The 22,054-nt window shown below is 44.2% G+C and overlaps 1 protein-coding gene across 9 annotated transcripts in view; it reads right to left on the bottom strand.

Annotated features, from left to right (window-relative positions):
* The window catches only part of ADAM22 (ADAM metallopeptidase domain 22), a 280,087-nt gene that overhangs the window by 184,173 nt on the left and 73,860 nt on the right, over nucleotides 1-22,054 (bottom strand). The window contains exon 1 of one of the 9 annotated variants that reach the window (XM_075587467.1): nucleotides 9,522-9,560. The exons of the other annotated variants lie outside the window; for them this stretch is intronic. The gene's annotated coding sequence lies outside the window, so the exon portion shown is untranslated. Of the gene's footprint in view, nucleotides 1-9,521; nucleotides 9,561-22,054 lie in introns of those variants that run through there. 9 annotated transcript variants of the gene reach the window in all.

Below are 22,054 nucleotides of genomic sequence, written 5' to 3'. Positions count from 1 at the left end.
GTTTGCTTTTTAATGTTGGATAATTTTTTGGCTTTTGTTTTTTGAATGATGCAATTTATTTGCATATTTATTTTATTTATTCATGGTTTTGTTTTGGTGTTTTATTGGTTTATTCTGGTCTTTATTTTGGATTGGATTAATTGATTGGTGGCAATTTTGTTCTGTTTACTTCTTGATTTGTTTTTATTTTCTGATTGTTTGTTTGGATGGCATTGGATCTTGTTTGTGATTTTTTATTTTAGGTGGACCATTGACTGGCATAGTGTTAAATGATGCCCATATTATATGGGCATTATGTACTCACTGTGCCATTCAATTGTTTTATTGGCCTTTGTTATCTATTTAGTTGGCTATGCAATGTGTTTTATTTTGCTATATAATGTGTTATATTTGGGCCTGTTTTTTTATTCCTTCCCCATTTCTTGCTATAGTGGTAAATCATGCCCATATATATAAGCATGATGTACCCACTGTACCAATGAATGGGTGAAGGGTGGGGGTAGTTGCAGAGGGTGGGGTAACCACTTAATTACTTAATTAGTGTTACTAACCGCTAAGGTGATTAAGGGGTTAGGGGACATTAGATTGTCTTTTTTTTAATGAACTGCATTGTTTGTGGCAACGGAGGACATGGACGTAATGAGGATGAGGACGGTCTTCATCGTGGCAGCATGGCAGGGGTGTGTGCAAGATTTATTTACTTTATTTCTGCTGCATATTGTTGTCTTTTAAATGGCCAAATGCACTATTATCCATATCTGGATAATAGTAATTTAGGCCATTATTGTACTGTATCTGTTAGGGGGCGGGAGGTGGGGTGTATTTATTTTAAAGTATTGTTTATTTTTTGGGGGACACACGATTAGTACCGCAGGCCAGCGGGAACCCCCAGACTCCCACGGGGATCACCAGAGGGCCCCGGACTGTTGTATTAATGGTGTGCTGACAAAAATGTAAACAATGCTTTTCAGAGTGTCTCCAGCTCTTTTGCGCCAACCTTTAGCTGGTGCAAAAATCTGGCGTGCTGTTAAAGTACGATTGACTTACCACTGCATAGTGAATCCTGCTGCCTGATCGGACGTATTCTTTTTCCATGGCTGAAAAAATGTCTTCTAAGGCCAATAAAGCACTATTATCACTGCTTAGTGAATCACACAGCAGACAGTAGCAGTCTTAAAAGCCATTTATCGGTCTTATAAGCAGTTATCACTGCTTAGTGCATAGCCCCCATTGTGTCATCTGCCTTTTACTACGACATGATGAACCTGCCTCTCAGACTTAATAACTGTGTGAATCAATCTAATATAGGTAAAATAGTTTATTTTAGTAAGAATCTTTGTATGATCTATAATTGTGACTGAGCTATACGTTTGTGCGATGTACTGTACTACTGTATATTTTTGTCTTTTTGGGCCTTTTCTCCCAATATTTATTATACCACCACAAGGTTAAATGACTATTTTCATGAGCTAACTTTCTGCTTTTTTATCCCCAGTCCAGATCATTGTGAAAAATTAATTTGCTCTTTTCATGAATGTTTATGCTAAAATCAATAGTAACACTGACACAGAGTGATGCAGCTCACACCACTGACCTATTAGAATAATTCAAATGTGAAGATTACCTGCACACATTCAGACCTAGGTCTTAAAGTTTTACCAAACTTACCGAGTGCAGACGCGGCTGCTTTGCACTACATGTTGGGAAAGGAGCATCTTACAATTTTCTAAAGGGCTCTTTTCCCAACATCACACTATCCCTGCAAGCTCAGAACCCAAACCCACCACACCATATATACTTGTGTCAAAAGGAGTGCTACTGGGATTGTGACTTCATATATACAACACAAGACAAAACACCCCAATGCTACAGCCACTATGACAAATTATGTAATTAAATACTTATCTGTTTTTCTTCTCAAAAGTAAGGGTCATTTAGTTAAATTCCTTGGCCAAAGGATTATAAGCCTGTAACCATGTCATGGTAAACCCTTTCTGCAGGTTCTAACACTATCTGTAAACATTCTCTTCACCTCTCTGTGGAGGGAGAAATGTCCCTATAGACTGAACATTCACAGGTGCATAACAAGAAAGGATTTAACTAAACGATCCTTGCTTATGAGAAGAAAAACAGATAAGTATTTAACTATGCAATTTATCGTATTGGATGTAGCATTGGGGTTTTCTGTCTTTTCCCAACCTGCCTGTCTCAAAAACGACTTTATCAATGTTTAAAGTACATTATAAGGAGTATTACAGTTAGATTGACAGGACACGTGCCAAATTCCGTATGATATTCCGGGCCCAGGTGATCATGATGTAAAGAGAGAGAAATAATTTTGCCTAAAGTGGCCACAGACTCATATCACTGTCAGCTATAATATGATAAATGAGCAGATATTTAGAAAGGAACTAAGGAGCAAAGATCGATTGTTTGCTTCAAAGTTTGCAGAAAACGTAGACTGCACTGAAACATCTGGCACCCATCCCAGATCCAGCATAAGACAGTACCGCCTCTGGCTCTCTAAAATGCTGTTCTATAGTAATCATGTATCCATAATACCTCCTGGCATATTTTTCCCCTTTGATTTACATGGAAACATTAACCTGTAAAAGTACAAAATGTTTCATTTGAATACGTTTTTTCCCCCTTTTCCTTAAATGTAATCACTGCAATAATATCAGGGATAAGAAATGTCCTTTATATAAATAGAACACACGGAATTGTCTTTGCAGCTATCAAAATTGATTTCCTTAATGCAAATCCCAAGCAATGTGTTATCTGCCTTGCCATGCATTTTTCCAAAGCCTTTTATAGGTATGTATGCCTATACGTTTACCACTGCAAACATCAATTTAGTAAATGTAAAAAGGTGCAGGTATCAAGTCTATATTAGAGGATCAGTAACAAAAAGATAAGAGAAGCTTTAATCCTGTTTCTACTCATATTTTTCTTTCCAGGTTCTTTACTCCAATTGTGACTTGTGTGCCTCACTGTACAGATGCAGGACTTCCACTATGAGACATTAGGGAGACGCTAATACAGTAGGACACTGTAAATGTGGCTGTGACTGACAGATTCTGTGTTGTCCATCTCATTCTATGAATATAGGAAACTGGGAACTTTGACAGGGATTTTCTTTTCTGGAATGTGTTGCTTATGCTAACTGTGCTGTTTCAAGGATGCAATGTGCTCCCCACCCGGGAGGAAGGAGATAAACAAACAAAATATATGTAATATTCAGGCTGGCAAGGTTGAAGAAGACGTGACAGGCAGCAAGCACTTTTACAATTGGGTGATCTGGCAAAACGCAATTTGGAGCATCAGCATGATAATCCAGCACGAGACCTGATGGGTTCAGGACTGGATTAGCATGTGACCTGGACTCTTGTCTTTCATAGCTCGTGAAAGCCTCCGAAGGCATACTCCGCAGCACCATTCTCAGGATAGTCAATCAATCAATAGATCAGAGCACATTTCCAGACAACTGGAGATTTGCTTTAGTCCAACCTATTCACAAAAAAGCAACACCAGATACCTCAGACCTAAACAGTTGCAATCTGGTTTCCAACCTACCATTTGCATAGCGCCAAGTAAGGCATAATAGGATGCATTTGTGGGAAGCAAAGTCATGACTCAGAGCTCTGCCACTAACACACTGTCCCTCCAGTGCTGAGCCCCACATATTGTGAATATGTGACTTTTATACAAGTTTCACTTTTTTTTATTTTTTATATATTTTTTATTACAGGATTGAAGCAGGGAGTCGTTGGAGCTGAACTGTGCTCATTTCAGCTCCAGAGGACCCCTGCTTCCAGAGATACTTACCTCCATAGGGGTGCCGCTATCTCTGCAGTCAGAGAATCTGTGTGCCTAACATAATGGTGGCGTTTAAATGACCTGCATCCCGCAGGCCAATAGGAAGCCGTGACGTCATCCGGTCCGGCTTCCTATTGGCCCGCCTGATTGGGATATTTAAACTGAAAAGCGATACCGGCATCCCCTACGGAGATAAGTATCCCTGGAAGCAGGGGTCCCCGGAGCTGAAATTAACATAGTTCAGTGTTCAATTTATGTTCAAATTAACATTGTTCAACCCTGTGATAAAAAAACTAATTAAAAAAATGAAACCCATATTGCTGCTTTAACTCGGGAACCTTAATGGATTTTTTTGAAGCCGGAAGATTATACATTTCAGTTATCAGCTTACATAGATTATGAAATATGCATGCTGCAGCGTATGATGTAAAAGTCTTATTATGAGATGTAATTGTGTTTGAGCTTGCAGTGGTCCCTTTGTATCAATGATATGTCTCACCCTGTGTCTAGCTTAATGCTTGATAAGGTTACAAAAAAGAGCAGCATGATGTGGAATAGCAAAATGCACAGTACACCAGCCTCTCCACAGCTGAATGAGTCAGAAATATTCTACAGATAAAGCTGCATTCACTCTAATAAGTATGTGCTAAATATCACTTAAGGATAACCTTCATAGCACCCATAAGGAGACGTCTACACACATTTCATACTGCAAAATACACATTTGTTTTGTGTATTTGCATTTTGCTTCATGCAAAACACAATTCAACTTATCCTGTGTAGTGCAAGTTACCTTGTTGATGTAACAGCGTATGTCCAGCTGTACCTGTTTCTCCCTACATAGTGTATCTGCTATGTAAGCCCTGTTAAGATCCAGGCCTTAGCAGGTTAATCTGTGGGCCCTTGACCCCCTTTTGGCTTCCCTAGAAAGGGACGGAAGGTCTGAGGTAACTCATGGCCTGTGTACAGCCCATTGTAGGTGCGTACAGTCCATTAACTTCCAGAAGTTTCTAGGGAAGTAGCCTAAAGTTAGTAGAGTCTTCCTCTCTCAGTCTTGAGAGAAGGAAGCAAGGGAGTTTTCCTCTCCACCTTGGAGAGAGAGGATGTAGGAGAGTGTCCCTCCCTGAGCCCTGGCTAGGGTGAAGGAGGGTGAGAAACGTGGGAGCTGTGAGTCTTCCCCATGGCTGGGTAAGCTTGCTCATATTAGGCTGGCTAGCCTAATGACCACCTGGAGCAGAGCAGTGGAGAGAGAATGCACCGTCTAGAAGTCCTGGGACGTGTGGAGTGGAATATGCTGCTAAATGTGCTGATGAAGAAGGCCTGTAATAAAGACCCTGTAAAGATACCTCTGCCTAAGGTGTCAGTTCCTGGGCTGGAGGTAGGTATGTGTGTAGTGATGGGGGCTGATGCCTACACTTCGTGGGATCCATCACTGGTGGAGGCACTGACACCGTTGTGAAGAACCCAGAGACCTGTGCGAGCCAGTCCTGTCATGTCTCATACCATCAAGCAGACTACTCAGACCTCCTGCGAACAAACAGGTAGAGCACCACACCAGCAAGGTAATGCGCCCACTCCCATACACTGGTCCCTAAGTGAGGTGGGGGGGGGGGGGAAACGTATTACATTAATATGAGGAACCAAAGAAGGAGACAGCACTACAATGGACTTGTGAAAACATAGTGAGGGATCTGAATAAGCCCTCACTATTTTTTCCCAAGTCTACTGGGGTGCTGTCCCAGTCTTTGGTTCCTTCATCTGATTTCCGCTTGTTATGGAAGTCAGGTTCCCCATGGGAGACACAACGCGATAATTGTGAGTGCTCTTTTATTTAAAATGTCAATTACCTTGTTAAGAAAAGGTCTGCAAACCCTTGCAACAACCTATCCTCAACAAACTAGTTTATGTTTGTTTGCTACTGTGAGTCTTATTCTGTGAGCTGCGGTCTCGCACGAAGATCACGAAACGGTGATCTCACAGTTTGCAGAATAATCCCCTTTGTATGTAAGTGAATAGATACTCATTTCATACAAGGCGGTGGAAGGCATATGTACCTTTAATTAATTTGGAACATCGACCTCTGTTTGTCACATTGAACATAGATAACAATGTGAAGTAGTGAAGTTAAGGCTGAGTCCCCGCTGGCTCTGAGCGCGCTCATGCTTGGAGAGTGTGCCAGGTGTCCTGCATTTACGCACGCGCGTGGGGGGGGGGGGCATTGAGCGCGCTGGAAAGTATAATTTCTTTGTTTACATAAGTGCAGAGCGCCGGTGAGCGTGTGTGCCTGGGCACGTATCTATATATGTAAGTAACCGCAGCAAGCGCTGCCCGCATAGCGCTAGCAGGGACGAAGCCTAAGAATCAAAAAATAAACAAGCTTAAACGGCAGTCCCACATAGCGACACATTCTGACATTTTGAGAAAGCACTTAATGAATTAGCACCGTATCTAGATAATTAAGTGAAGCAGAGTCCCCCTTCTTACCTCCTGTGAGGGGGAGCTGCTGGGTTGTCGCCGGAGCTCCGCGCAGCATTGGGAGTGCGGGGGCGGCCATCTTGGGCAGGTGTGCAGAGTGCAGCGGCCATCTTAAGACGGCTCTGCAAGAGACAGCGTGGGACTACAAGTCCCAGGATCCTCTGGGGGTAGGGAATACCACATGGAATAGCCCAACCAATAAGAGTCGCGCAGGCAGGAGGAAGGGGATATCCTCCGCGCGCGAAAACCCTACGAGTCAGTCGGATAGAGGCCAGCAAGATAGCAGGCAGTGTCGAGGGAGCAGTGCCCCTGGAATAGACCAAGACTTGCCCCTTAGGCCCCAGCTAGGCTCTGAGTCAACCCAGCGGAGTGTTGCAGGGAAGGCCCCAGATAGGGACACTTCCCCTTAGTGTATAGTAGTGCTGTTGCACCGGTGACCGGACGGCCACGCGATGCTCTGCGGGCTGGGACCAGGCCACAGGATCCTGGGACATTCAGGTGAGACCCTCCTGCTCGAGCTCACCTCGTGAGGAGGATCAGGACCTTAAGGAGTGAGGGGATTGGTGTCGGAGGCCCCGCGTCGTGGGACCTGACTGTTCCTTATCCGACAGCTGCACCTGGGTACAGGAGTGCCCAGCAATGTATACACGTGAACCAGCAGTTCAAAGGAGTAGCGCTACCTCACATTTGGGTGGGAATTGCTGAGAAGGACACCAGGGGTATTGGTGCCACCGCACCATCAGTACTTTGGGGGAACCACCACGGTTGGGTCATTGGGTGTATACTGTGGGTACAGGAGTACTGTTATTCTAAGTGGTTGTTATATGTTAGTGTGTGTACAGTAAAGACTAGTTATATACAACTGAACCCCATTGTAACATGGGTATAAATCAGTTGCTTGAATATTCATAACAGACATTACCTTTAGGAATCCCTTAAAAATACAAATATGCACTAATATGTCTCTGGAGTATCTCACAATAATTTAAATCTTATAGCAGCAATCTCCTTATTTTTTATTTTTTACAGAATTGGAGCCAGGAGGGGCCTCCGTGGTTGAACTCTGCTATTCCTAGCTCTGGGGTCCTCTGGTTCTTCCAGATATGTAACGTCTTACGTGACAGTCAATAAAAAGTGAAATTAAAAATGGCCCTCAGGGTCATCTAATTATTCTAATAGGAAGCTGAAATGTTATGCTCTGCTCTGCTGTCCATATTGGTCCATAGGAGGGTGGCGTGGATGACCTTCTCATGTCTCAAGTTGCAAATCCAGTACGACCAACCTCACACTGAAGAGACCCACAAGGTCGAAACAGTCTGTCTATGGGTGGGCTTACTGGCTTTGCATCTCATCCCAGGCTATGTTTAAAAGCTGTGTTTAAAGCAGCATGCATTAGCTTTAAGGGTTTAAACATGTAATATGGTCTTCAGACAAAAGGTGGCACTGTGCGCTCATTTGCATGTCATTTCCCAGAATCCCTTGCTGCAGTGGAAGCGCTGTATGCTAGGTGATAATGGTGAAGGGCAGCGTTGCAGACCTGTCTAAGACATGTGAATGTGCTCACAAGTAATATTTTTATATGCTATATGCTATACGGTGGAGGTTTTTAGTCACCTTTTCACCCACCATAACTTAAATAATATATATATACACACGCATGTACGCACTCATATATATGTTCCATATAAAAATGGATTTCAGGCAAAAGGTGACACGGTGTGCTCATTTGCATGTCGTTTCCCAGAATCCCTTGCTGCAGTGGAAGCACTGTATGCTGGGGATAATGGTGAAAGGCAGGGTTGCAGACCTGTCTATGACATGTGAATGTGCTCACAAGTGATCTTTTTATTTGAGAGAGAGAGAGAACAGGCGCACACCTAGTGTAGTACCGTAAAAAAATATATATTTATGTTTGCAGCTAGTGGCTCCATACAGAGGGCGAATAGCAGTGGAGATAAGGGACATCCCTGTCTGGTTCCATTTTTTATTGGAAAGGTCTCAGAGGAGAAACCTTGGGAGTATATTTTTGCCGATGGTGTAGTGTATAAAGACTCGATGGCTCTAAGGAAAGGGCCTTCCACTCCAAATGCCTGGAATGTTTTTGACATGTATTTCCAATCGATTCGGTCAAACGCCTTTTCGGCGTCAAGGCTCAGGACCATCGATGGTATTTTATTTTTGGTATCTAAGGACACCAACTCAATAATGCATCTGGTATTGTCCGCAGCTTGTCTTCCAGGGATAAATCCCACCTGGTCCGGATGAACCAGAGATGGGAGAACTTTATTTAATCTAATAGCTAATATTTTGGAGAATATTTTTAAGTCTGAGTTTATTAAAGAAATTGGTCTGTAGTTCTTACAAATATAACAGGAGTTCAGGTGAAGAGTCAGATATACAAAATCGCACTTTATGCAGATGATGTGATCCTTACAATAACCAAACCTCAAACTTCACTTCCAAATTTATACTCCACTCTGTCGTCTTTTAAGGATATCTCAGGTTTCAAAATCAATAGTAACAAATCTAAGGCACTACATATAAATCTGCCTAAAGATCAAATTAAATTGATTGCTTTAAACTTTGATTTTAAATGGCAACCGAATACGATCAAATACCTAGGGATATTTATCACAAAAAACTATAGTTCTCTGTAAAGGGAGAATTATCCAAAGGTCCTAAGAGCTCTTAAGTCTGATATTGGGAAGTGGTCCGGCCACGCTATATCATGGATAGGCAGAATGCACAGTATAAAAATGAACATATTGCCCCGTCTTCTGTATCTTTTCCAAACTCTACCCATTCCATTGGTATTGGAGGAAATTAAAACTCTACAGTCTATAATAAACAAATTTATATGGAAAAATAAAACACCAAGAATTGGTAAGAAAATCTTAAATATACCAAACAAGACAGGAGGGCTGGGACTACCGTGCCTTATGTCCTATTACAAAGCAGCCCAAACAAGCCAACTAATACTATGGCACTCTAATCCAGTCCACAGATGCTGGGTATCATTGGAAATGGTGTAAAACGGGTAAACTGAAAGTTAACCCACCAGGAGCTCAGAAAATGTAGCTGCAGCTGTAAACTGGTGTTTGAACAATAATGAATGTGGGTTGTGATCGCCACTATCCCCCAGTGTAGCCTTCACAGGTGTAATGCTCAGCAACTGGCTTACCATAAGCACGATGAAGTTTGAGATAACATAGAAGGAAATAACTCACAGCTGGGGGATGTAGTGAAGTGGCTGGTCTGTCCTCTTGATTGTAGATGCTGCTGGAGATGGATGAGGCTAATGTGTTGGCCCTTCTGAATGCCTCATCCATCTCCAGAAGCATGTACAAATCACCATCTCAACCTCGTATAGGTAACATACCAAAGGGTTTTTTCAGATGCAGTTTCTGCAAATGCTGCAAATTTGCTGTACCAACAAAAAGAGTACACACACTGTTTCCAAATGGTAAACATAGGATCAACACCTTTATTAATTGTCAAACAAGCTACGTTGTCTATGTGATCACATGTGGATGCCAATATAAATATGTGGGCAGAACTATTAGATCCTGGGGGAGGTATTAGACATGGAAGACTGGAATGATATTTTTCAAAAAGTTGCCACATCATCAATGTGTATCACAATCAGAGAAAATGCCTATAAAGTTATGATGAGGTGGTACTTAACCCCCATGAGACTAGCTAAATTCATCCCAGAGTACCCAACTACATTTCCGAAAGGATGTGGAGTACAAGCCACATTTATACATATGTGGTGGGGGTGCCCATTCATAGCAGCTTATTGGCTGGAAATCAAAATGTGGTCACAAAGGTTTTTCGGTTTGGACCTACCAATGGATCCCTGGTTATTTCTTTTAAACAAACCATATTAGCCCCTCACGAGACATAAAAATAAATTACCGTGCCACATATCTTCAGCCGCAAGACGCGAATTAGCGGCAGTATGGAAACAAACAATTATTCCCTCAATTTCCAAAGTTAAAAATAAAGTCTGGCAGATTTGCTACATGGAAAAAATGGTTAGTCTTAATAACGACACCTACACAGATTTTCAGAAGGTGTGGTTACCTTGGATTCTGAGTGAAAATCAACCAGAAATTAATACCCACTTAATTTTGTTGTAACAAAAAAAAAGGGAAAAAAAAAAAATGATATTTATATTAACTGTGTGATAGAATATTTTAAGAAATCTTGTTAGGTAAAATTGTAAATGAATGTGAACTTTCTCCCATCTCTATTTTCTGTACCCTTCCCTACCCCCATTTTTTATTTTTTATTTCATTCCTCCCCTCTCCCTAACATTTTTTTAATAAAAATTAAGTTTATAAAAAAATATATATATATATATATTTATGGGACATAGACAAATGCCCACTCACAAAAATAGCAGTATTATGCGCATGTATGAAAATAATCTCAATCGCCAACCACACGATCCTCTTGGTACACCTCGAGATTCCGGCGTACTCCGGCGTCGCTCCTCCACGCTATGCGGAAGCGGAACTTGCCTCTCTCAGCATCTGGATGAACAGTGCCCCCGGAAACAACACCGTCCAAGGTCTGTGCTAGCAGATGTCAGCACTTGATCTCTGAGAGCCTCAGAAGTGGATATACGGCTCATACACAGTCTCACTGTCCCACAGGCGTGGTTTTATTGTGTGGCTTACACTCACATAAGCAGAGAACAGTGAGGCTGTGCATGAGCCGTATATCCACTTCTGAGGCTCTCAGAGATCAAGTGCTGACATCTGCTAGCACAGACCTTGGACGGTGTTGTTTCCGGAGGGACTGTTCATCCAGATGCTGAGAGAGGCAAGTTCCGCTTCCGCATAGCGTGGAGGAGCGACGCCGGAATCTCGAGGTGTACCAAGAGGATCGTGTGGTTGGCGATTGAGATTATTTTCATACATGCGCATAATACTGCTATTTTTGTGAGTGGGCATTTGTCTATGTCCCATAAATATATATTTTTTACGGTACTACACTAGGTGTGCGCCTGTTTGGTTTTTCTCAATATAGATTCCAGTCAGGGATTGGTGATCCCTTATTCGTGCTGCAGATACCTGGAGGAGTACACTTTGGGATAGAACTGGACATTCATCAATTGGTCTTATTATTCTATTATTGTTTATGATTGTAATACCATTTTATTAAATTATTTAGTTTTTTATTAATTAATCAATGTTATGGTATAGAGACTAGTTGTTTGATAAATCATACTACACACAATAGCCTTTGACTTTTCGATTGTTATTGTGTTGGTTAGGTATATCATATTTATCATTTATTTTGCCATATTTTAGACGGTTCCTGGGATTATTTTGTAATGTCATTTCCCAGAATCCCTTGCTGCAGTGGAAGTGCTGTGTGCTGGGTGATAATGGTAAAAGGCGGGGTTGCAGACCTGCCTAAGACATGCAAATAAGCATACAGTATATTTACATTTGCTATATATATATATATATATATATATATATATATATATATATATATATATATATATATATATATATATATATATATATATTAAGATGTAGATATTTTTGGAAGTTATTAGGTGGGATGATATCCAACGTCAACTTAATGTGAAATAAAAAAAAAATAATTTAAAAAAAGAAGTTACATTAAAATGACCTAGAAATTGAAAAGACAACAGCAAGTTGCAAAACAAACCCCCTTTGACCATTTGGCTCATACTGAAAAGTTCCTACACAATACAGTCCTCTCTTTTTCTAAGCCTGTCACAGACTCTACCACACCTTTATTTAATACCTTGGCACATTGTAGAAAGGATTATTTTTTTCTATTAAACAACCTCCCCCAATTTTATAATTGGTATTGACTCTGACATACAATTGCTCAATCATTTTACTTCCTTTGGAGAGGGGTAACAAGTAACTAAGTAACAGAGGCCCATATTCACTAAAGGGTGCTATGATTTAGCACTGCCAAACTCCCATTTAAATGAATAGGAGTTAAGCTGTACTGAAGCTTATGAAAGAAACACAGAAGCGCACCAAGGGTTAAGGAAATGTATTAGACAATTGGTATAATAAAATGTAAAAACTTACACATCATATTAAAAATGTCCAGTAGCGGCCAGTACAAGAATGGTGGAGCCAGGAGGATGGGTAGGCGCAGGAGGTATTGACTGATGTTAGCAGTTCAGTCGCGCGCGCTGGGGCTGGCTTGCCCAGCAAGGCTCAGATCTTACTTCCGGGTTGCGGCTATCGCAGGACCCGTATGGAGCTGCCCTCCGATCGCCTGTTTACTTCACGTCCCACTCGAGCAGGTAAAACCAGCTCAAAGCTTCGTAAGAAGCTGGGACTTGTACAACCACACGTCTGGGCACCAACAAGTACTGTATAATCTCCACAACGCGTTTCACACTATTCAGTGCTTCATCAGGCTGTATAGAGACACCTATGGGGGGGCCTTTTATGCAGACACTCCGATCCAATTACCCAATTAATTATTTAAATAACTAAATGTAAGCGTGGGATATAATATATATGCTCTGAGTAACTACCAAGCAAAAGGTGTATGTAAACATTTACTTAGGGAGGTGAAATAGTTACTAGTGTTTGTAGATATCTACAACACAAAGGTCCCATATAAAGATCAATTGAGAGGAGTGTTTTAATCCCATACTGCTAAAGGGTGTCCCTGTAGGTGTTGCACACATGCTTAATCATACATAAATAGTATCACTAAGCCACAATTAACACCATAATTAAAAAAAAAAAAAAAAATTATAATAAAAGATAAAAAGAATGTGTGGGGGGGTTAAAGAACAAGTGGGGGGGGGGGGCCGGGGGAGAAAGGGGGGGGGAAATGGAGAAAAGGGGATAAGGAAGGGAAGGTGGGGGAAGGAGGTGGGGAAGGAGGTGGGGAAGGAGGTGGGGAAGGAGGTGGGGAGGGGGGTGAGGGGGGGAAGGGGGGGAAAACCTTTATTGGTGGAGGGGAAAAACATAAAGGACATAGTACAAAGAATGACGCAACCAAAATTCCAATTATCTTAAAAAAGGTGTCAGTTCAACATAATCATTAAGACCCCCTGGATATTTCGACTGTAGTGTAAAAATCCAAAACTGCTCTCTTTTGGCAATTTGTAGGTCTCTATCTCCTGCCCTCACGTCACCCATAATCCTCTCTATCCCCATATATTGTACACCCACTGTACTACAATTGTGTATATCTTTAAAATGAGCTAGTAAGTGAGTAAGGGGTTTGGAGGTTGCTTCTAATTTAGGGATATTGGAAATGTTGCTTAGGTGCTCCATAATGCGTATTTTTAAATTACGTTTGGTTCTGCCCATTATGGAGCACCTACGCAACATTTCCAATATCCCTAAATTAGAAGCAACCTCCAAACCCCTTACTCACTTACTAGCTCATTTTAAAGATATACACAATTGTAGTACAGTGGGTGTACAATATATGGGGATAGAGAGGATTATGGGTGACGTGAGGGCAGGAGATAGGGACCTACAAATTGCCAAAAGAGAGCAGTTTTGGATTTTTACACTACAGTCGAAATATCCAGGGGGTCTTAATGATTATGTTGAACTGACACCTTTTTTAAGATAATTGGAATTTTGGTTGCGTCATTCTTTGTACTATGTCCTTTATGTTTTTCCCCTCCACCAATAAAGGTTTTCCCCCCCTTCTCCCCCTTCCCTACCTCCTTCCCCCACCTTCCCTTCCTTATCCCCTTTTCTCCATTCCCCCCCCCCCCCCCTTTCTCCCCCGGCCTCCCCCCACTTGTTCTTTAACCCCCCTCACATTCTTTTTATCTTTTATTATTTTTTTTTTTGTTAATTATGGTATTAATTGTGGCTTAGTGATACTATTTATGTATGATTAAGCATGTATGCAACACCTACAGGGACACCCTTTAGCAGTATGGGATTTAAACACTCCTCTCAATTGATCTTTATATGGGACCTTTGTGTTGTAGATATCTACAAACACTAGTAATTATTTCACCTCCCTAAGTAAATGTTCACATACACCTTTTGCTTGGTAGTTACTCAGAGCATATATATTATATCCCACGCTTACATTTAGTTATTTAAATAATTAATTGGGTAATTGGATCGGAGTGTCTGCATAAAAGGCCCCCTATAGGTGTCTCTATACAGCCTGATGAAGCACTGAATAGTGTGAAACGCGTTGCGGAGATTATACAGTACTTGTTGGTGCCCAGACGTGTGGTTGTACAAGTCCCAGCTTCTTACGAAGCTTTGAGCTGGTTTTACCTGCTCGAGTGGAACGTGAAGTAAACAGGCGATCGAAGGGCAGCTCCATACGGGTCCTGCGATAGCCGCAACCCGGAAGTAAGATCTGAGCCTTGCCGGGCAAGCCAGCCCCAGCGTGCGGGACTGAACTGCTAACATCAGGCAATACCTCCTGCGCCTACCCATCTGTCAGGAATCGGCGTTCTCCTCGCTTCTCACACAAAGCCCTCCCTCTCCGTAAGGAGTCCCTGGACACAATAAACAATCCTGCCTTACCGGTCTCCACGGCTCCTCGCCCCCGCCGCCGTCGCGGGATCACTCCCCTCGGCGATTCCTCTGCTCAGCGCCGGTCGCGCCCACACCCTCCTACACGCACGCCAGCCCCAGACGTTATGTGCATGCATTCTCAGTTTACAGAGCACACGCCTAACAGAGCACTTTTAACCACTGCTGCTGCAGTGAGGCGTCGCCCCCAAGCAGCACACAGTTCAAGGCAAATCAATGATTACAATCAGCTGAGCTGTAACACCTCTCTCCTATCAGGGAGGACTCCTTTCAGTCCTCCAGGCCTGCCCCCTTTTCCCATTGGCCTGCCCAGCTTTATTATGCCTGTGCTTCCCATCACTCGTCGCTCGACATAGTTCTGTATGGAAGCATTTGACTATTCTCTCAGTGACTCCTCAGGTATTGACGCGGATTGGACGACAATCCCCTCTGGCTCTCGACTTTGGCTCTACTTGGACTTCGTGACTTCTGGCATCCCTGATCTTGGCAACGGCAATAACTACTCCTTCTCTACTACCGGTACCGGCAAGTATTGTCTTCACTACTATACCTGGCCTGGCAACAATAACACCACACTCCGGACACGCTCCCTTTGCTGCAGTTGCGTGTATCCCTATGTCCCACCTCAGCACAGGGGACGGGTCTGGTCTGCAGGCAGCACCGGCGTAACATTATGTCGAGCCCACAAGACGCAGGCCAGACCGAACTACAGCAGTTTCTCTCTAATCTGCTTCAGCAAAACCAGGCCATGGCGGATCAAATTGTGGCACTTACACGCCAGGTCGCAGTACTCTCAGACAGGGTACCGACCGCGACCCCGCCAGATGTAAGCCCCCACTCCGCAAGCGCAGTTAGCAGCTCAGATGTAAGGATTCCTCCTCCCAAGCCTTATGCAGGTGAACCGCAAGATTGTATGGGGTTTCCTAAACCAGTGTGAGGTGCAGTTTGAAATGGCCCCCCATCTCTACAATACTGATCGCAAGAAAGTAGCCTACATTTATATCCTCCTCACTGGTAGCGCCCTGGCTTGGGCTTCCCCGGTTTGGGAGCGACGTTCTGACCTTACCCAAGATTACCCAGCATTTAAAGCCGAGTTTCAACGGGTATTCGATTCCCCCGCTCGTCGGGAGATGGCATCTGTTTCTCTCCTCCAGATCACGCAGGGACGGCGAACGGTGTCGCAGTATGCTGTGGAATTCCGGACTCTAGCAGCCGAGACTAACTGGGGACAAGAGGCTCTCGTCTCCGTATTCTGGCAAGGCCTGGCAGATCCCATCAAGGATGAACTCTCTCGCCAATCCAGGCCGGATCAACTGGAGGTCCTGATTGATTTGGCCATCCGAGTGGATCAACGCATCCAGGTACACCACTCAGAGCGTCAGCGCACTCGCTTCCCTAACTTTCCAGTTCCGTTCTCCAGTACTCCCAGCAACACTCCTGCTCCCTCAAGTGCTACCACACCTCTTCGTCCTACACTGGAGTTGCCAGAGCCAATGCAATTGGGGGTACAACGCATCCGCACACCGATACGGCAGTTCCGCCACGCCGGGGGATTGTGTTTCTACTGCGGATCCATGGAACATCGGGTTCGGGAGTGTCCATTGTGTCCGGGAAACGGGAACACCCAGTGAGTACAGAGGGGCTCTCTCTGGGTGTAATGTCTCCACGTCCCCTTCTTAAAGGTGAACACCCTAAGAAACTTACATTTCCAGTCTTCCTTTCAGGCGATAAGTTCAAGACTTCTACCGCCGCTTTCATTGACTCAGGAGCTGGAGGAAACTTCGTGGATCTAGAATTCGCCAGGGTTAACCGCATACCACTAGTGAGAAAGAAGGTTCCCATCGCACTCGTCGGTATCGATGGACGTCTTCTTACCCCGGCCCACATCTCCTTAGAGACGGCTAGCTTCCGTTTACCATCAATTCCGGGACGTTTTCAATAAGGTACAGTCAGACCTCTTGCCGCCACACAGGACTTACGATTGTCCAATCGATCTAGTTCCTGGCTACTCCCTACCCAAGACCAAGACCTACCCCTAGTCGTTACCAGAATCTCACGCTATGGATGAATATATCCAGGAGAATTTCAAGAAAGGCTTTATTCGTCACTCCAATTCCCCAGCAGGAGCTGGGTTTTTCTTCGTCAAGAAGAAGGATGGGTCGTTGAGGCCTTGCATCGACTACAGGGGTTTAAACCACATCACTATTAAAAATCGTTACCCCCTTCCCCTTATTACCGAACTGTTCGATAAATTATAGGGGGCCAAGATTTTTTCCAAGTTGGAACTACGTGGTGCCTATAACCGGGTGCGCATCAGGAAGGGGGATGAATGGAAGACGGCCTTCAACACGCGTAGTGGACACTACGAATATCTGGTAATGCCTTTCGGCTTATGTAATGCTCCCGCTGTCTTCCAGGATTTCATCAACGACGTCTTTCGTAAGGTAGAAGGGGGTAAGATGGTCCGTGGTTCACAGCAACTTCAGCAGCCAACGCATGGATGTCTAAAAAAACTTTATTGATCGCTAGCAGCAAACATCAGGCAACCACTCAAGATCAATAAAGTTTTTTTAGACATCCATGCGTTGGCTGCTGAAGTTGCTGTGAACCACGGACCATCTTACCCCCTTCTTCCTGTGTCATCATTTCCGGAGGAGCACGCTGACGCCAGCTACACCAGAGGAGGAAACCGCTGCAGAATTCCCTGCACCAACAGGGACGGCTTTTTCGTGAGTACTCCTAACCTCCACGCGGTATTTCAGGGAGATTATTGAGGCGGTTAGTGCCGGGCTGTGATTTACTTGGGGGCGCCCCTTAGGGAGGTGTCCCCCTGTACCTCTATCCGGCTTACTATTACCCAACTCCCTGTTTTCAATACCGGAGGCTTATTGTTTCATTAATCATTGCTGGGTCTCTCTTCAATCAAGTTGCCATAAAGTGTGTGCACTACCTGTTAGCAGCCTCGGTATACTGGGTAATTCCATTTTCTCTTTCGTAAGGTACTCAATATTTTTGTTATTGTATACTTGGATGATATCCTGATTTTTTCCAAAGATCTCCAGGACCATATACGCCACACCTCCTATGTCCTTTCCCGTCTCCGTGAACACCATTTATACGCTAAACTGGAGAAGTGCACCTTTCATACGACCTCTACTCCGTTCCTGGGGTATATCATTTCAGATGAGGGGTTTATGATGGACTCCGGTAAACTTCAAGCGGTCACTGAATGGCCAAGACCCAATTCTCTCAAGGCCATACAACGTTTTTTAGGATTCGCTAATTATTATCGTAAGTTTATACGGAGTTTTTCCACCATTGTGGCACCCCTTACTGCGCTCACCAAAAAAGGAGCTGATCCTTCTGCTTGGTAATCCGAGGCCATCTCCGCCTTCGAGACACTCAAGGAAGCCTTTATATCCGCACCTATTCTCCGTCATCCCGACATTGAACTTCCCTTTGTACTGGAGGTCGACGCTTCTGATTGCGGCGCTGGTGCCGTTCTGTCTCAGAGACTCACGTCCCAAGATAAGTTACATCCCTGTGCATATTTTTCCAAAAAATTCTCGTCTGCCGAGAGGAACTATGACGTGGGTAACAGGGAACTTCTGGCCGTGAAGATGGGTCTTCAGGACTGGAGACACCTGCTGGAGGGGTCGAAAGAGCCGTTTACTATTCTCACGGACCACAAGAACCTTCTTTACATAGAGAATGCTCGATGCCTTGGTCCACGACAGGCTCATTGGGCTCTTTTTTTTTCTCGATTCGATTTTCACCTGTCCTATATCCCCGGGACCAAGAACGTAAAGTCAGACGCAGACGCTCTCTCCCGAATACATTCTTCTGAGGAGAGGCCAGAGGAATCGTTGGAGACTATCCTTCCACATGAGAGGATTCTCGCCATGTCTACTTTCAAGAATCTTGACAAGATTTTGCACTCCCAGAGACGCATTCCCAAGGACTTGGTCGTTCCCGACAACAAACTCTTTGTACCATCCAAATTTGTTCCAGAAGTCCTGTCTTGGGGTCACTCCTCTAAATCTGTAGGTCATCCAGGTTTTAAGAAGACTACTGATCTCATTCGTCGGAATTTCTGGTGGCCGAGGATGTCTCAAGATATTCTGGAATTTACCCGCGCATGCCCCACGTGCGCTCAAAGCAAGACTCTCCGTCAAAAGCCTCAGGGTTTTCTGTTACCCCTTCCAGTTCCCGACCGCCCCTGGTCCCACATTTCTATGGATTTCATCGTGGAGTTTCCCAGGTCCAGAGGAATGAACACTATCTTGGTGGTCATGCACAGGTTCTCGAAGATGTCCCATTTCATTCCACTTAAAGGATTACCCACCTCCCCCGCCCTTGCTGATATCTTTACGGAGCAGATTTTCCGGATTCATGGGATTCCTTCGTCCATTGTTTCTGACAGAGGTTCTCAGTTCGTATCCAAATTTTGGAGAGCTTTCACGAAGAGATTGGGCATCTCTTCTTCCTTCTCTTCCACCTATCATCCTCAGTCCAATGGACAAACAGAGTGAATCAATCAATCCCTGGAGAAGTACCTCAGATGTTTTATATCCGATTTTCAGGATGATTGGGCTCAACTCCTCTCTTGGGCAGAGTATGCCGTCAATTCTGCAAAAAACGAGTCCACCCGGGAGTCTCCCTTCTTTATAAATTATGGGTTCCACCCTCCCTGTCTTCCCATCCCCAACATTCCTTCTGGAGTACCAGCCGTAGATGAACGCATTTCTTCCCTCCAAACCGCATGGTCCAGGATTCAGTCTACCCTTCTCAACTCCTCCCGCAGATCGAAACTACAGGCCGATCGTCGTCGTCGTTCGGCGCCCAGTTACAAACCAGGGGATTTGGTATGGCTCTCCTCTAGGAATATCCACCTCAAGGTACCATCTCCTAAACTGGCACCTAAGTTCCTGGGTCCCTTCCCTATTTGTGAACAAATCAATCCTGTGGCATTCCGGCTCCAACTACCACCCAGTATGAAGATTCCCAATGTCTTCCATGTGTCCCTCTTAAAACTATTTATCTCCAGTCACTTCTTTCCGGATCAGACTCGTAAACCGGATCCCATTACTGTAGAAAATAACGAGGAATACGAAGTTCACTCCCTTTTGGATTCTCGCCTATCCAGGGGTCAGCTTCAGTTCTTGGTGCAGTGGAAGGGCTTTGGCCCTGAAGAGAGATCCTGGGTACCTTCAAAGGACATTCATGCCCCGGCTCTTCTTAAGTCCTTCAGGAAAAAGTTTCCAGAGAAACCGTTCTTGGACCGTCCTGAGGCCGTTCCTGAAGAGGGGGGTACTGTCAGGAATCGGCGTTCTCCTCGCTTCTCACACAAAGCACTCCCTGTCCGCAAGGAGTCCCTGGACACAATAAACAATCCTGCCTTACCGGTCTCCACGGCTCCTCGCCCCCGCCGCCGTCGCGGGATCACTCCCCTCGGCGATTCCTCTGCTCAGCGCGGGTCGCGCCTACGCCCTCCTACACGCACGCCAGCCCCAGACGTTATGTGCATGCATTCTCAGTTTACAGAGCACACGCCTAACAGAGCACTTTTAACCACTGCTGCTGCAGTGAGGCGTCGCCCCCAAGCAGCACACAGTTCAAGGCAAATCAATGATTACAATCAGCTGAGCTGTAACACCTCTCTCCTATCAGGGAGGACTCCTTGCAGTCCTCCAGGCCTGCCCCCTTTTCCCATTGGCCTGCCCAGCTTTATTATGCCTGTGCTTCCCATCACTCGTCGCTCGACATAGTTCTGTATGGAAGCATTTGACTATTCTCTCAGTGACTCCTCAGGTATTGACGCGGATTGGACGACTACCCCCCTCTGGCTCTCGACTTTGGCTCTACTTGGACTTCGTGACTTCTGGCATCCCTGATCTTGGCAACGGCAATAACTACTCCTTCTCTACTACCGGTACCGGCAAGTATTGTCTTCACTACTATACCTGGCCTGGCAACAATAACACCACACTCCAGACACGCTCCATTTGCTGTGGGTGCGTGTATCCCTACGTCCCACCTCAGCACAGGGGATGGGTCTGGTCTGCGGGCAGCACCGGCGTAACACCATCCTCCTGGCTCCACCATTCTTGTACTGGCCGCTACTGGACATTTTTAATATGATGTGTAAGTTTTTACATTTTATTATACCAATTGTCTAATACATTTCCTTAACCCTTGGTGCGCTTCTGTGTTTCTTTCAATATCTTCTGACGTCGGAGCCTCCCTACGGAAGTTACCAGTGGAGGAGGGGTGCCTCCACATCACAGTAGCAGTAAGAGGGGAGAGTTGATCTACTTCAAGATCCCTTCTAGGAAGCATGAGCGTGGATTGACTTTCCTGCCTATGTACTGAAGCTTAGCAACCTAGAGTAAATAAAGACCAGAGTGCATTCAGATCCTTCCCATAAAGTGTGCTTACATCTAGTTTTTCACAATCCTAATTTTTCAGCCATCATGAATTTATGGAGGTTATCGGAAAGCTGCAATCCTATCTACTTTTGTTTTTACAATCAAAAGTAGGTGATTGTAAGATATATGATGGCCTTGGGCATAGCTCCCTGGTTCAAAAGATATGGGTTATTAAAACTGTGCCATCTCTGCCACTGTGAAAGTGGCAGCTACGGAATGTGCTGGTCCACAAAAACATTCCACCATTATTCTAATAGTCTCACTAGTTTACTGCATTCATGATGTAATATTACACCTTGAACATGCACATGCCTTGATTTATCATTTATGAAAATATATTTCACATCTGTCATGTACAGTAAGTGTATTTGGACCCTACAATCACCATTGGAACAGCTTCTTGATGTAACCTCCCTGCTAAACAGTCTCTTCCGGCCAGAACACCCAACATGAACATTCTCTGAGGCTGTGCTAGCACTGCCCTCTGCTAATCCTATTAGACATCATGTCTCCAGCTAATATTAGAAGCCCATCTCAGTTTCTGTTGATAACCGAGATTGAGATATATAAACTCTGCAGAGGTGTGAAATATATTTATAATTCCTCATTTGCAAATAATCCTAATCTTGCACTTTCTTTTGAGACATTTATTACAAAACAATTGAGGTGTTCAGAACGCCAGTGTTTTTACCTTATCAAACCTGTCTGTCTCATCTGTCGACAGTGTATTAAAACCTACTCTAGATTCACTTATCCACAATAATATCCCACAATAATGTCACAAAAGAG

This window comes from Ascaphus truei, chromosome 2 (genome assembly GCF_040206685.1).
Source record: "Ascaphus truei isolate aAscTru1 chromosome 2, aAscTru1.hap1, whole genome shotgun sequence".
NCBI lineage: Eukaryota > Metazoa > Chordata > Amphibia > Anura > Ascaphidae > Ascaphus > Ascaphus truei.
This window is presented reverse-complemented; position numbering and strand designations above follow the sequence as displayed.